The sequence below is a fragment of the Nerophis lumbriciformis genome, linkage group LG03, assembly GCF_033978685.3.
Source record: "Nerophis lumbriciformis linkage group LG03, RoL_Nlum_v2.1, whole genome shotgun sequence".
NCBI classification, from domain to species: Eukaryota; Metazoa; Chordata; class Actinopteri; order Syngnathiformes; family Syngnathidae; genus Nerophis; species Nerophis lumbriciformis.
Window position 1 is genome coordinate 45,957,655 of NC_084550.2, and position 13,913 is coordinate 45,971,567.

General features: G+C 34.3%; 1 protein-coding gene across 1 annotated transcript in view; it reads right to left on the minus strand.

Annotated features, from left to right (window-relative positions):
- Positions 1-239: 239 nt before the first annotated feature.
- LOC133585516 (casein kinase II subunit alpha) overlaps positions 240-13,913 on the minus strand; it is a 184,156-nt gene continuing 170,482 nt past the window's right edge. The window contains exon 14 of the transcript XR_012050327.1: positions 240-298. The gene's annotated coding sequence lies outside the window, so the exon portion shown is untranslated. The remainder of the gene's footprint in view (positions 299-13,913) is intronic.

Genomic DNA, 13,913 nt, shown 5'->3' on the forward strand with positions numbered 1-13,913 from the left:
AGTATTAGCCATTTTGCATGTGTGGTTATGTTAAAATAACTGTCATATCAAATGTTGCAGTTATACTGTCATAATGAGTAAAACCCAAGTTTTGTATTTGTAAACATTACCAAAATATCTGATTCTGGTAAAACTAACATACATTCAAAATTACAGGCATTTTTAGACGGATTGCAAGTTTGATTTTGGAGTTATGTTTATTTAACTTTCACATTTAGTATGACAGTTATGCTGTCATCCATCCATCCATCCATTTTCTACCGCTTATTCCCTTTGGGGTCGCGGGGGGCGCTGGAGCCTATCTCAGCTACAATCGGGCGGAAGGCGGGGTACACCCTGGACAAGTCGCCACCTCATCGCAGGGCGCAGTTATGCTGTCATATTGAGTAAAAAAAAAACTAACTTTGCAAACCTTACAAAATATTTTTGTTCCAGTAAAACTCACAAAAATAAATTTCTCCAGGCATTATTAGCCATTTAGCATATTTGGTTTAGGAGTTATGTTTAAATAACTGTCATAATATTATGTTAGACCCACTCGACATCCATTGCATTCGGTCTCCCTAGAGGGGGGGTTACCCACATATGCGGTCCTCTCCAAGGTTTCTCATAGTCATTCACATCGACGTCCCACTGGGGTGAGTTTTTCCTTGCCCTTATGTGGGCCATACCGAGGATGTCGTTGTGGCTTGTGCAGCCCTTTGAGACACTTGTGATTTAGGGCTATATAAATAAACATTGATTGATTGATTGATTGATTGATATTGGGTCATGCAGTTATACTGTCATTATGAGAAAAACCTACTTTTTGTATTTGTAAACCTTACCAAAATAACTGATTCTGGTCAAACTCACATAGATTTAGTATTACAGGCATTTTTAGACATAATGCATGTTTGGTTTCAGAGTTATGTTTATATAACTGTCATTTTGAATGTGGCAGTTATACTGTCATTATGAGTAAAAAAAATAACTAACTTGTGTCTTTACAAACCTTACAATTTTTTTTTCCAGTTAAACTCACAAAGATACATTTCCCCAGGCATTATTAGCCATTTATCATGTTTGGTTTAGGAGTTATATTTAAATAACTGTCATATTGGGTGTGGCAGTTATACTGTCATTATGAGTAAAACCTATTTTTTGTATTTGTAAACCTTACCAAAATACCTGATTCTGGTAAAACTCACATAGATTCAATATTACAGGCATTTTTAGACGGATTGCAAGTTTGGTTTTGGTGTTATATTTATTCAACTTTCATATTTAGTATGACAGTTATACTGTCATATTGAGTAAAAAAAAAAGCTAACTTGTGTCTTTACAAACCTTACAAACTATTTTTTTCTAGTAAAACTTACAAAGATACATTTTTCCAGGCAGTATTAGCCATTTTGCATGTGTGGTTTAAGAGTTATGTTAAAATAACTGTCATATCAAATGTTGCAGTTATACTGTCATTATGAGTAAAACCTATTTTTTGTATTTGTAAACCTTACCAAAATACCTGATTCTGGTAAAACTCACATAGATTCAATATTACAGGCATTTTTAGACGGATTGCATGTTAGGTTTTGGAGTTATGTGTATTTAACTTTCATATTTAGTATGACAGTTATGCTGTCATATTGAGTAAAAAAAACTAACTTGTGTCTTTACAAACCTTACAAATGTTTTTTTCCCCAGTTAAACTCACAAAGATACCTTTCTCCAGGCAGTATTAGCCATTTAGCATGTTTGGTTTAGGAGTTATGTTTAAATAACTGTAATTTTGAATGTGGCAGTTATTCTGTCATTGTGAGAAAAACCTACTTTTTGTATTTTTAAACCTTACCAAAATACCCGATTCTGGTCAAACTCATATAGATTTAATAATACAAGCATTTTTAGACATAATGCATGTTTGGTTTCGGAGTTATGTTTATATAACTGTCATTTTGAATGTGGCAGTTATACTGTCATTATGAGTAAAAGAAAAACTAACTTGTGTCTTTACAAACCTTACAAAAAAAAAAAATTCCAGTTAAACTCACAAAGATACATTTCCCCAGGCATTATTAGCCATTTATCATATTTGGTTTAGGAGTTATGTTTAAATAACTGTCATATTGGGTGTGGCAGTTATACTGTCATTATGAGTAAAACCTATCTTTTGTATTTGTAAACCTTACCAAAATACCTGATTCTGGTAAAACCTACATAGATGCAATATTACAGGAATTTTTAGACATAAAGTATGTTTGGTTTTGGAGTTATGTTTATATAACTTTCATATTTAGTATGACAGTTATACCATCATATTGAGTAAAAAAAAATAATTTGTATCTTTACAAACCTTACAAAATATTGTTTTCCAGTAAAATTCACAAATATACATTTCTCTAGGCATTATTAGTCATTTTGCATTTGTTTTTTAGGAGTTATGTTTAAATAACTGTCATATTAAGTGTGGCAATTATACTGTCACAATGAGTAAAACCTAATTTTTGTATTTGTAAACCTTACCAAATACCAGATTCTGATAAAACTCACATATAATAAATATTACATATATTTTTAGACGGATTGCATGTTTGGTTTTGGAGTTATGTTTATAAAACGTTCATATATAGACAGCTATACTGTTAAATTGAGTAAAAAAATCTAACTTGTGTCTTTACAAACCTTACAAAATATTTTTTTCCAGTAAAATTCACAAAGATACATTCCTCTAGACATTATTAGCCATTTTGTCGGATTGATTGTGACAGTATACTGACATTATGAGTAAAACTAAAATTTTGTATTTGTAAACCTTACAAAAACAACTGATTCTAGTAAAACTCACGTGGATACAAAATTATAGGCATTTTTAGACATAATGCATGTTTGGTTTTGGAGTTATGTTTAGATAATTGTCATATTGAATGTGGCAGTTATACTGTCATTATGAGTAAAACCTAATTTTTGTACTTGTCAACCTTACCAAAATACCTGATTCTGGTAAAACTCCAATGGATACAAAATTACAGGCATTTTTAGACATAATGCATTTTGGTTTTGGAGTTATGTTTATATAACTTTCATATTTAGTTTGACAGTTATACCATCATATTAAATTAAAAAAAACTAACTTGTGTCTTTATAAACCTTACAAATTATTTTTTTCCAGTAAAACTCAATAGATACATTTCTCCAGGTATTATTAGCCATTTATCATGTTTGGTTTAGGAGTCATGTTTAAATAACTGTCATATCAAATGTTGCAGTTATACTGTCATTATGAGTACAACCTAAGTTTTGTATTTGTAAAACTTACCAAAATACCTGATTCTGGTAAAACTCACATAGATTCAATATTACAGTAAGACGGATTGCAAGTTTTGTTTAGAAGTTTGGTTTTGGAATTAAGTTTATATAACTTTCATTTTTAGTATGACAGTTATACATACCATCATATTGAGTAAAACTTTTGTCTTTACAAACCTTACAAAATATTTTTTTCTAGTAAAACTCACAAAGATTCATTTCTCCAGGCATTATTAGCCATTTAGCATATTTGTTTTAAGAGTTATGTTTAAATAACTGTTATTTTGAATATGGCAGTTATACTGTCATATTGAGTAAAAAAAAGCTAACTTGTGTCTTTACAAACCTTACAAACTATTTTTTTCCAGTAAAACTTACAATGATACATTTCTCCAGGCATTAATAGACATTTTGCATGCATGGTTTAGGAGTTATGTTTAAATAACAGTCAGATTGAATGTGACAGTATACTGTAATAGTAGTTTTTTACTCAATATGCCAGTAATGTTCTTAAAATCTTGAGATAATGCGAAAAAAGCAATAAAAATGTTTTTCAACATAATTCCTACACCAAACATGCAACTTGTCTAATAATGCCTGAGTAGCATTGCACTCTACGGGAACAGCAACAAACTGCAGTTGCCTTTCAAATCCTTGGAGGAGGAATTTAAGGTAACTAGAGCCAGAGAAGTGGTACAGTACAGGGACTCAAGTGATCCGAAGGTGGCCAAAGCAGGGATCCAAGTGAGGAATGGCAGGAAATGGAGGGCAGAGGAAGCAGTTCAAGAGGCAGATGCAAGGCTGCGACATAGGAGCCTGGTTGGAGCAGTTACACGGGGTCGAGCTGGGCTAGGGTCCTTTCCAACTCCCCAACTGAACACTAGGGGGAAGGAAGGCCGACGTCTTGTTCAGGATGAGGTGAGAGCGGCAGTGGAGGAGACAAGAACCTGCAAGGCTGTTGGAATGAAGCAACAGGGAGCTTGGACAAGATGGGAGAATGCGGTTGAGAGGAGAGTGACCTGGGCTGAGCTTTGGAAAGCCGAGCCGCAACGCATCAAATTTCTCATCCAGGCAGTATATGATGTGCTCCCAAGCCCTTCAAACCTGCACACATGGGGCATAGCAGAGACATCAGCATGCCCACTGTGCTCCAAGCGAGGAACCCTGGAACACATCCTCAGTTGCTGTACAAAGGCACTTGGAGATGGAAGGTACAGGTGGAGGCATGACCAAGTCCTGAAGACCATCGCTGAAGCCATTAGCACAGGACTGGCATGGGCAAAACAGTTCCACCCCTCCAAGAAAACCATCGCCTTTGTCAGAGCTGGGGACACGCCAACTCCTGCTAGGAAAACATCAGCAGGCATCCTGACGTCTGCAAAAGACTGGCAGTTGTTGGTGGACCTTGAAAACCAGCTGAAGTTCCCCAGCCATATCGCAGTCACCACCCTGCGACCAGACATTGTCCTTGTGTCTGAGTCCACCAAACAAGCTGTGCTGCTGGAGCTGACAGTCCCGTGGGAAGATCGCCTGGAAGAAGCCTTCGAGAGGAAGCTCTCCAAGTATGCAGGACTGGTCAGCGACTGTCAGCAGGCTGGTTGGAGAGCAAGGTGTTTCCCTGTGGAGGTTGGATGTAGAGGATTTGCAGCCCGTTCCTTGGTCAGAGCCTTCAGCAGTTTGGGCATCGATGGAGAGAGAAAGAGGAGAGCCATCCGCAGTACCACCGAAGCGGCGGAAAGGGCCTCGAGATGGTTGTGGCTCAAAAGAGGAGATCCTTGGAGTCATGGTAGCTAGCGAGCCGTCTGCACACAAGCCGGGGGATTTGATCACCCCCGGTTGGGTCGCTTGGAGGAGGGCGTATGACCAGTTGAGAGACCCGAAACGCCCGGTGAATCCAAGAGGTCACTGAGGATGTGTCCAGACTAAGCATCAGTAGATGTATGTACACAACAAATACAAAAATTAGGTTTTACTCATAATGACAGTATAACTGCCACATTCCAAATGACAGTTTTTTAAACATAACTCCTAAACCAAACATGCTAAATGGCTAATAATGCCTGGAGAAAGGTATATTTGTAAGTTTTACTGGAAAAAAACAAAACATTTTGTAAGGTTTGTAAAGACACAAGTTAGTTTTTTTAACTCAAAAAGAAAGTATAACTGTCCTACTAAATGTCAAAGTTATATAAACATAACTCCGAAATTAAACATGCATTATGTCTAAAAATGCCTGTAATATTTTATATACGTGAGTATTATCAGAATCCGTTATTTTGGTAAGGTTTACAAATACAAAAATTAAGGTTTTACTCATAATGACAATGTAACTGCCACATTCAAAATGACAGTTACTTAAACATGACTCCTAAATCACATGCAAATTGGTTAATAATGCCTGGAGAAATGTATTTTTGTGAGTATTACTGGAAAAAAAAATTGTAAGGTTTATAAAGACAAGTTAGTTTTTTTTTATTTAATATGATGGTATAACTGTCATACTAAATATGAAAGTTATATAAACATAACTCCAAAACCAAACATGCAATCCGTCTAAAAATGCCTGTAATGTTGAATTTTTGTGAGTTTTACTAGAATCAAGTATTTTGGTAAGGTTTACAAATACAAAAATTAAGGTTTTACTCATAATGACAATGTAACTGCCACGTTCAAAATGACAGTTACTTAAACATGACTCCAAAATCACATGCAAATTGGTTAATAATGCCTGGAGAAATGTATCTGAGTTTTACTGGAAACAAATATTTTGTAAGGTTTGTAAAGACACAAATTAATTTTTTTACTCAATATGATTGTATAACTGTCATACTAAATATGAAAGTTATATATAAACTTACTCCAAAACCAAACATGCATTATGTCTAAAAATGCCTGTTATATTGTATCTATGTGAGTTTAACCAGAATCAGGTATTTTGGTAAGGTTTACATATACAAAAATTAGGTTTTACTCATAATGACAGTATAACTGCCACGTTCAATATGACAGTTATGTAAACATAACTCCTAAACCACACATGCAAAATGGTTAACGCCTGAAAAAATAGTGGGTTTTTTTTACTCAATATGACAGTTAAACTGTCATAATAAATGTGAAAGTTATATAAATATTACTCCAAAACCAAACATGCATTATGTCTAAAAATGCCTGGAATATTGTATCCATGTGAGTTTTACTAGAATCAGTTGTTTTTGTAAGTTTTGCAAATACAAAATACTGGTTTTACTCACTATGACAATATACTGTCACATTCAATCTGACAGTTGTTTAAACATAACTCCTAAACCACACATGCAAAATGACTAATGCCTGAAAAAATTTATCTCTGTGAATTTTACTGGAAAAAAAATATTTTGTAAGGTTTGTAAAATTACAAGTTTGTTATTTTTTACTCAATTTGACAGTATAGCTGTCATACTAAATATGAAAGTTATATAAACATAACTCCAAAACCAAACATGCAATCCGTCTAAAAATGCCTGTAATATTGAATCTATGTGAGTTTTACCAAAATCAGGTATTTTGGTAGGGTTTACAAATGCAAAAATTAGGTTTTACTCATAATGACAGTATAACTGCCACGTTCAAAATGAGAGTTATTTAAACATAACTCTTAAACCAAACATGCTAAATGGCTAATAATGACTGGAGAAATGTGCCTTTGTGAGTTTTACTGTAAAAAAAAATCAATATTTTGTAATGTTTGTAAAGACACAAGTTAGTTTTTTTTTTACTCCATATGACAGTATAACTGTCATACTAAATGTAAAAGTTATATAAACATAACTCCAAAACCAAACATGCATTATGTCTAAAAATGCTTATAATATTGTGTCCATGTGAGTTTTAGTAGAATCAGTTGTTTTTGTAAAGTTTGCAAATACAAAGATTTTGGCTTTACTCACTATGACAGTATACTGTCACATTCAATCCGACTGTTATTTAAACATAAATTCTATACCACAGATGCAAAATGGCTAATGCTTGGAGAAATGTATTTTTGTGAGTTTTACTGGAAAAAAATATTTTGTAAGGTTTGTAAAGACACAAGTTATTTGTTTTACTCAATATGATGGTATAACTGTCATACTAAATATGAAAGTTATATAAACATAACTCCAAAACCAAACATGCCTTAAGTTAAAAAATGCTTGAATTTTGAATCCATGTGAGTTTTACTAGAAACAGGTATTTTGGTAAGGTTTACAAATACAAAAAATAGGTTTTACTCATAATGACAGTATAACTGCCACATTCAAAATCACCGTTATTTAAACATAACTCCTAAACAAAATTTGCTAAATGGCTAATAATGCCTGGAGAAAGGTATCTTTGAGTTTTACTGGAAAACAAAATATTTTGTAAAGTTTGTAAAGACACAAGTTAGGTTTTTTTTAACTAAATTTGACAGTATAACTGTCATACAATGTAAAAGTTATATAAACATAACTCTAAAACCAAACATGCATTATGTCTAAAAATGCCTGTAATATTGGATCCATGTAGTTTTACTAGAATCAGTTGTTTTTGTAAGTTTTGCAAATACAAATTATTGTTTTTACTCACTAGGACAGTTTTAAAAATAACTGTCACATTCAATCTGACAGTTATCTCTCCTAATCCAAACATGCTAAATGGCTAATAATGCCTGGAGAAATAAATCTTTGTGAGTTTTACTGGAAAAAAAAATATTTTGTAATGTTTGTAAAGACACAAGTTAGTTTGTTTTACTTAATATGACAGTATAACTGTCATACTAAATATGAAAGTTAAATAAACATAACTCCAAAACCAAACTTGCAATCCGTCTAAAAATGCCTGTAGTATTGAATCTATGTGAGTTTTACCAGAATCAGATATTTTGGTAAGGTTTACAAATACAAAACCTGGGTTTTACTCATAATGACAGTATAACTGCAACATTTGATATGACAGTTATTTTAACATAACTCTTAAACCACACATGCAAAATGGCTAATAATGCCTGGAGAAATGTATCTTTGTAAGTTTTACTAGAAAAAAATATTTTGTAAGGTTTGTAAAGACAAAAGTTCGTTTTTTTTACTCAATATGATAGTATAACTGTCATACTAAATATGAAAGTTATATAAACATAATTCCAAAACCAAACTCCTAAACCAAACTTGCAATATGTCTTAAACTGCCTGTAATATTGAATCTGAGTTTTACCAGAATCAGGTATTTTGGTAAGGTTTACAAATACAAAACCTGGGTTTTACTCATAATGACAGTATAACTGCAACATTTGATATGACAGTTATTTAAACATAACTCCTAAACCACACATGCAAAATGGCTAATAATGCCTGGAGAAATGTATCTTTGTGAGTTTTACTGGGAAAAAAAACATTTTGTAAGGTTTGTAAAGACACAAGTTTTTTTTTTTTACTCAATATGACATAACTGTCATACTAAATGTAAAAGTTGTATAAACATAACTCCAAAACCAAACATGCATTATATCTAAAAATGCCTGTAATATTGTATCCGTGTGAGTTTTACTAGAAACAGTTGTTTTTGTAAGGTTTGCAAATACAAAATATTGGCTTTACTCACTATGACAGTATACTGTCACATTCAATCTGACAGTTATTTAAACAAAACTCATAAACGACACATGCAAAATGGCTAATAAACCTGGAGAAATGTATCTTTGTTAGTTATACTAGAATAATGATCTTTTGTAAGGTTTGCAAAGACACAAGTTAGTTTTTTTTTACTCTAAAAATTCCTGTAATATTGTATCTATGAGTTTCACCAGAATTAGGTATTTTGGTAAGGTTTACAAATACAAAAAATAGGTTTTACTCATAATGACAATATAACTGCCACATTTAACATGACAGGTATTTAAACATAATTCCTAAACCAAACATGATAAATGGCTAATAATGCAAGAGAAATGTATCTTTGTGAGTTTTACAGGAAAAACATAATTTAAGGTTTATAAAGACACAAGTTAGTTTTTTTTACTCAATATGATGGTATAACCGTCAAACTAAATAAGAAGGTTATATAAACATAACTCCAAAAACAAACATGCATTTTGTCTAAAAATACCTGTAATATTGTATTTATGTGAGTTTTACCAGAATCAGGTATTTTGGTAAGGTTTACAAATACAAAAATGTGGTTTTACTCACTATGACAGTATACTGTCACATTCAATCTGACAGTTATGTAAACATAAGTCCTAAACCACACATGCAAAAAGGCTAATAATGCCTGGAGAAATTTATCTTTGAGTTTTACTGGGAAAAATATTTTGTAAGGTTTGTAAAGACCCAAGTTAATTTTTCTTTTACTCAATATAACAGTATAACTGTCATACTACATGTAAAAAATATATAAACATAACTCCAAAACCAAACTTGCAATCCGTCTAAAAATGTCTGTAATATTGAATCTATGTGAGTTTTACCAAAATGAGGTATTTTGGTAAGGTTGACAAATAAAAAAATTAGGTTTTACTGATAGTGACATTATAAGTGCCACACTCAATATGACAGTTATTTAAACATAACTCATAAACGACACATGAAAATGGCTATTAAACCTGGAGAAATGTGTTTTTGTTAGTTTTACTAGAGTAATGATCTTTTGTAAGGTTTGAAAAGACACAAGTTTTTTTACTCAATATGACGGTATAACTGTCAAACTAAATAAAAAAGTTATAGAAACATAACTCCAAAACCAAACATGCAATCCGTTTAAAAATGCCTGTAATATTAAATATATGTGAGTTTTATCAGAATCAGGTATTTTGGTAAGGTTTACAATACCAAAATTAGGTGGAAAAATGTATCTTTGTGATTTTTACTGGCAAAAAATATTTTGTAAGGTTTGTAAAGATACAATTTTTTTTTTAACTCAATATGATGGTATAACTGTCATACTAAATATGAAAGTTTTATAAACATAACTCCAAAACCAAACACGCAATTCGTAAACAAATGGCTGTAATATTGAATCATGTCCAGCACCTCCCTCGTGACATGTTCAAAGTTCTTCCGGAGGTGGGAATTGAAACTCTCTCTGACAGGAGACTCTGCCAGACGTTCCCAGCAAACCCTCACAATGCGTTTGGGCCTGCCAGGTCTGTCCGGCATCCTCCCCCACCATCGCAGCCAACTCATCACCAGGTGGTGATCGGTAGAAAGCTCCGCCCCTCTCTTCACCCGAGTGTCCAAAACATGAGGCCGCAAATCCGATGACACGGCCTAGGGTGTCCTGGTGTCAAGTGCACATATGGACACCCTTATGTGTTGACACATGGTGTTCGTTATGGACAATCTGTGACGGGCACAAAAGTCCAATAACAAAACGCCGCTCGGGTTCAGATCCGGGCAGCCATTCTTCCCAATCACGCCTCTCCAGGTTTCACTGTCGCTGCCAACATGAGCATTGAAGTCCCCCAGTAGAACGAGGGAATCACCCGGGGGAGCACTCTCAAGTACTCCCTCGAGTGAATCAAAAAAGGGTGGGTACTCTGAGCTGCGGTTTGGCGCGTAAGCGCAAACCACAGTCAGGACCCGTTCTCCCACCCGAAGGCGGAGGGAAGCTACCCTCTCGTCCACCGGGTTGAACTCCAACGTGCAGGCTTTCAGCCGGGGGAAAACAAGAATTGCCACCCCAGCCCGTCGCCTCTCACTGCCGGCAACGCCAGAGTGGAAGAGAGTCCAGCCCCTCTTGAGAGAACTGGTTCCAGAGCCCTTGCTGTGCGTCGAAGTGAGTCCGACTATATCTAGCCGGAACTTCTCCGCGCACTAGCTCAGGCTCCTTCCCCCCCAGTGAGGTGACGTTCCACGTCCCAAGGGCTAGCTTCTGTAGCCGAGGATCGGACCGCCAAGTGCCCTGCCCTCGGCTGCCGCCCAGCTCACATCGCACCCGACCTCTATGACCCCTGCTATGGGTGGTGAGCCCATTGGAGGGGGGACCCACGTTGCCTCTTTGGGCTGTGCCCGGCCGGGCCCCATGGGGACAGGCCCGGCCACCAGGCGCTCGCCATCGTGCCCCACCTCCGGGCCTGGCTCCAGAGGGGGGCCGCGGTGACCCGCGTCCGGGCAAGGGAAATCTGGGTTCCTTGTTCGTTTTCTTCATAGAGGTCTTCGAGCTGCTCTTTGTCTGATCCCTCACCTAGGACCAGTTTGTCTTGGGAGAAGCCCCCGGACAACATAGCTCCTAGGATCATTGGGACACGCAAACTCCTCTACCACATTATGGTGGCAGCTCAGATATGCATGAGTAAAACCTAATTTTTGTATTTGTCAACCTTACCAAAATACCTGATTCTGGTAAAACTTACATAGATTCAATATTACAGGCCTTTTTAGATGGATTGCAAGTTTGGTTTGGAGTTATGTTTATATAACTTTCATATTTAGTATGACAGTTATACTGTCATATTGAGTACAAATAAAACTAACTTGTGTTTTTACGAACCTTACAAAATATTTTTTTTCCAGAAAAATTCACAGAGATACATTTCTCCAGGCATTATTAGTCATTTTGAATGATTGGTTTAGGAGTTATGTTTAAATAACTGTTAGATTGAATGTGACAGTATACTGTCATAGTGAGTAAAACCAATATTTTGTATTTGTAAACCTTACAAAAACAACTGATTCTAGTAAAACTCACATGGATACAATGTTACAGGCATTTTAAACATAATGCATGTTTGGTTTTGGAGTTATGTTTAAATAAAATTTACATTTAGTATGACAGTTATACTGTCATATGGAGTAAAAACCAACTAACTTGAGTTTTTACAAACCTTACAAATTATTTTTTTCCAGTAAAACTCACAAAGATACATGTGTCCAGGCATTATTATTAGCCTTTGAGAATGTTTGGTTTAGGAGTCATGTTTAAATAACTGTCATTTTGAATGTAGCAGTTATACTGTCATTATGAGTAAAACCTAATTTTTGTATTTGCAAACCTTACCAAAATACCTGATTCTAGTAAAACTCACATAGATTCAATGTTACAGGCATTTTTAGAAGGATTGCATGTTTGGTTTTGGAGTTATGTTTATATAACTTGTACATTTAGTATGACAGTTATACTGTCATATTGAGTAAGAAAAACTAACTTGTGTCTTAACAAAACTTACAAAATATTTTTATTTCCACTAAAACTCACAAATATACTTTTCTCCAGGCATTATTAGCCATTTTGTCTTCGAGCTGCTCTTTGTCTGATCCCTCACCTAGGACCAGTTTGTCTTGGGAGAAGCCCCAGGACAACATAGCTCCTAGGATCATTGGGACACGCAAACTCCTCTACCACGTTATGGTGGCAGCTCAGATATGCATGAGTAAAACCTAATTTTTGTATTTGTCAACCTTACCAAAATACCTGATTCTGGTAAAACTTACATAGATTCAATATTACAGGCCTTTTTAGATGGATTGCAAGTTTGGTTTGGAGTTATGTTTATATAACTTTCATATTTAGTATGACAGTTATACTGTCATATTGAGTACAAATAAAACTAACTTGTGTTTTTACGAACCTTACAAAATATTTTTTTTCCAGAAAAATTCACAGAGATACATTTCTCCAGGCATTATTAGTCATTTTGAATGATTGGTTTAGGAGTTATGTTTAAATAACTGTTAGATTGAATGTGACAGTATACTGTCATAGTGAGTAAAACCAATATTTTGTATATGCAAACCTTACAAAAACAACTGATTCTAGTAAAACTCACATGGATACAATGTTACAGGCATTTTTAAACATAATGCATGTTTGGTTTTGGAGTTATGTTTAAATAAAATTTACATTTAGTATGACAGTTATACTGTCATATGGAGTAAAAACCAACTAACTTGAGTTTTTACAAACCATACAAATTATTTTTTTCCAGTAAAACTCACAAAGATACATGTGTCCAGGCATTATTATTAGCCTTTGAGAATGTTTGGTTTAGGAGTCATGTTTAAATAACTGTAATTTTGAATGTAGCAGTTATACTGTCATTATGAGTAAAACCTAATTTTTGTATTTGTAAACCTTACCAAAATACCTGATTCTAGTAAAACTCACATAGATTCAATGTTACAGGCATTTTTAGAAGGATTGCATGTTTGGTTTTGGAGTTATGTTTATATAACTTGTACATTTAGTATGACAGTTATACTGTCATATTGAGTAAGAAAAACTAACTTGTGTCTTAACAAAACTTACAAAATATTTTTATTTCCACTAAAACTCACAAATATACTTTTCTCCAGGCATTATTAGCCATTTTGCATGTGTGGTTTAGGAGTTATGTTTAAATAACTGTTAGATTGAATGTGACAGTATACTGTCATAGTGAGTAAAACCAATATTTTGTACATGCAAACCTTACAAAAACAACTGATTCTAGTAAAACTCACATGGATACAATGTTACAGACATGTTTACACATAATGCATGTTTGGTTTTGTAGTTATGTTTATATAACTTTCACATTTAGTATGACAAATATTCTGTCATATTGAGTAAAAAAAAGTAACTTGTGTCATTACAAACCTGACAATTTTTATTTATTTTTTCCAGTAAAACTCACAAAGATACATTTCTCCAGG